Below are 2,991 nucleotides of genomic sequence, written 5' to 3'. Positions count from 1 at the left end.
CATTCTTTTTTCTTTGTTCTGTTCTGCAGCAGTGAATTCCATCACTTTGTTTTCCAGGTCATTTATCTGTTCTTCTGCCTCAGTTATTCTGCCATTGATTCCTTCTAGTGTATTTTTCATTTCAGTTATTGTATTGTTCATCTCTGTTTGTTTGTTCTTTAATTCTTCTAGGTCTGTGTTAAACATTTCTCACATCTTCTCAATCTTTGCCTCCATTCTTTTTCCAAGGACCTGGATCATCTTCACTGTCATTATTGTTAATTCTTTTCTGGAAGGTTGCCTATCTCCACTTCACTTAGTTGTTTTTCTGGGGTTTTATCTTGTTCATTCATCTGGTACATAGTCTTCTGCCTTTTCATTTTGTCTATCTTTATGTGAAAGTGGTTTTCGTTCCACATGCTGCAGGATTGTAGTTCTTCTTGCTTCTTCTGTCTGCCCTCTGGTGTATTGTGTAGGTGTATCTTTAGACTCTCCATTCTATTCCATTGTTTCATTTGTCTATCGTAGCTCCAGTATCATACTCTCTTAATTTTCAAAATTTGATGTCCAGTAGAGTTGGCACTCTAATATTTTTGTGGTTCAAAATTATACTGATTTTGGGGCTTCACTGGTGGTGCCGTGGTTAAGAATCCGCCTGCCAGTGCAGGGGACACAGTTTCGATCCCTGGTCCAGGAAGATCCCACATTCCACGGAGCAGCTAAGCCCATGCGCCACAACTACTGAAGGTCACGTGCCTAGAGCCAATGCTCTGCAGGAAGAGAAGCCACCACGGTGAGAAGCCTGTGCACTGCAACAAAGATTAGCCTCCACTAGCCGCATCCAGAGAAAAGCCGGAGCGCAGCAATGAAGACCCTACGCAGCCATAAATAAATAAAAGTCTTTTAAAAATTATACTGATTTTTATCTTTTGTATTTCCATATAACATTTAGAATCACCTTGTCAATTTCCACAATGAAAACAGTAAAACGTTGATATTTTCTTTTGGAGTGCATTGAATTAATAAACCAGCTTAGGGAAATTGATATCTTGACAATGTTGAGTTTCTCAATGTAGTTACATATACCTAGATATTTTTAAATTTCCTCAGTAATATTTTATAGTTTTCTATGTAGAAGTCTTGCATATGATTTTTTGTTTGATTTTTTTCACAGATATTTTATGTATTTGGATGTTATTGCAAATGAAATCTCTTAAAACTTTATTTTCATTTTTTTCTGGTATAAAGAAGTATGATTAATTGGTGTAATAGGGTTGTTCAGATAAACAGAACCAATAGGATATAGATAAGTATGTATGAGGAGATATATTTTAGGAATTGGCTCATGCTGTATGGAGGCCAAGAAGTCCTTTGATTTGCTGTTTCCAAGCTGGAGAACCAGGAATGCCAGTGGCATAATTCACTCTGAATCTGAAGGCCTGAGAATTGGGCTCTGATGACATAACTTCCAGTGTGAGTTTGAAAGCCTGAAAGCCTGAAAACCAGGAGCACTGAAGGGCAGAAGATGGAAGTCTCAGCTCAAACAGAGCAAATTTGCCCCTTTTCTGCCTTTTTGTTCTGTTCAGGCTCTCAAAGGAATGGATGATGGTCACCCATGTGAGTAATGGAGATCTTTAAGCAGTCTACTGATTCAAATGCTAATCTCTTTCAGAAATACCTTCACAGACATACCCTGAAATAATGCTTTACCAGCTATCTTGGCATCCCTTAGCCCAGTCAAGTTGGCACAGACTATTAACCATCACAATTGGTATATTTACCCCATGAAAGCTGTAACCTTATAAATATGATTTTAAATTTTAATAGCTTGTAATTGTACTTTGAACTTTCTACATATACAATCTTGCTTTCTGCAAAAAAGAAAAAAGAAAAAGAGAGGAAAATGTTGTTTTATTACTTCTTCCTCTCCAACACGTATACACTTATTTCTTTTTCGCCTTCATTGTGCTGACTAGAACTTTTATTAAAATGTGAATATAGTGGGTTGTGTAGGCTTCCTGGTGGAGGAGACTAGTGCCTGTGTTCTGGTGGATGAGGCTGGATCTTGTCTTTCTGGTGGGCAGGTCCACGTCTGGTGGTGTGTTTTGGGGTGTCTGTGATCTTATTATGATTTTAGGCAGTCTCTCTGCTAATGGATGGGGTTGTGCTCCTGTCTTGCTAGTTGTTTGGCATAGGGTGTCCAGCACTGTAGCTTGCTGGTCGTTGAGTGGAGCTGGGTCTTGGCATTGAGATGGAGATCTCTGGGAGATTTTCGCCATTTGATATTACATGGAGCTGGGAGGTCTGTGGTGCACCAGTGTCCTGAAGTTGGCTCTCCCACCTCAGAGGCACAGGCCTGATGCCTGGTTCAAGCACCAGGAGCCTGTCATCCACACGGCTCAGAATAAAAGGGAGAAAGAAAGAAAGAAAAAGATAAAATTTAAAAAAAAGTTATTAAAATAAAAAACAAAAAATAATTATTAAAAAAATTTTTTTAAATAATTAAAAAAAGAAAGAAAGAAGAGAACAACCAAACCAAGAAACAAATCCACCAATGATAACAAGAGCTGAAAACTACACTAAAAACAAAAGCAAACAAACAAAAATGGATAGACAGAACCCTAGGACAAAAAAAAAAAAAAAATATATATATATATATATAATTTCTCCCAAAGTCCACCTCCTCAATTTGGGATGATTCGCTGTCTATTCAGGTATTCTGCAGATGCAGGGCACTTCAAGTGGATTGTGGAGATGTAATCTGCTGCTCCTGAGGCTGCTGGGAGAAATTTCCCTTTCTCTTCTGTGTTCGCACAGCTCCTGGGGTTCAGCTTTGGATTTGATACTGCCTCTGCGTGTAGGTCGCCTGAGGGCGTCTGTTCCCCGCCCATACAGGACGGGGTTAAAGGAGCAGCTGATTCGGGGGGACTGGCTCACTCAGGCCGGGGGGGGGGAGGGGGACGGGAGCGGGGCGAGCCTGTGGCGGCAGAGGCCAGCGTGACGTTGCACCAG

Source organism: Physeter macrocephalus, chromosome 13, assembly GCF_002837175.3.
Source record: "Physeter macrocephalus isolate SW-GA chromosome 13, ASM283717v5, whole genome shotgun sequence".
Taxonomy (NCBI): Eukaryota; Metazoa; Chordata; class Mammalia; order Artiodactyla; family Physeteridae; genus Physeter; species Physeter macrocephalus.
Note: the sequence above shows the minus strand (reverse complement) of the source record.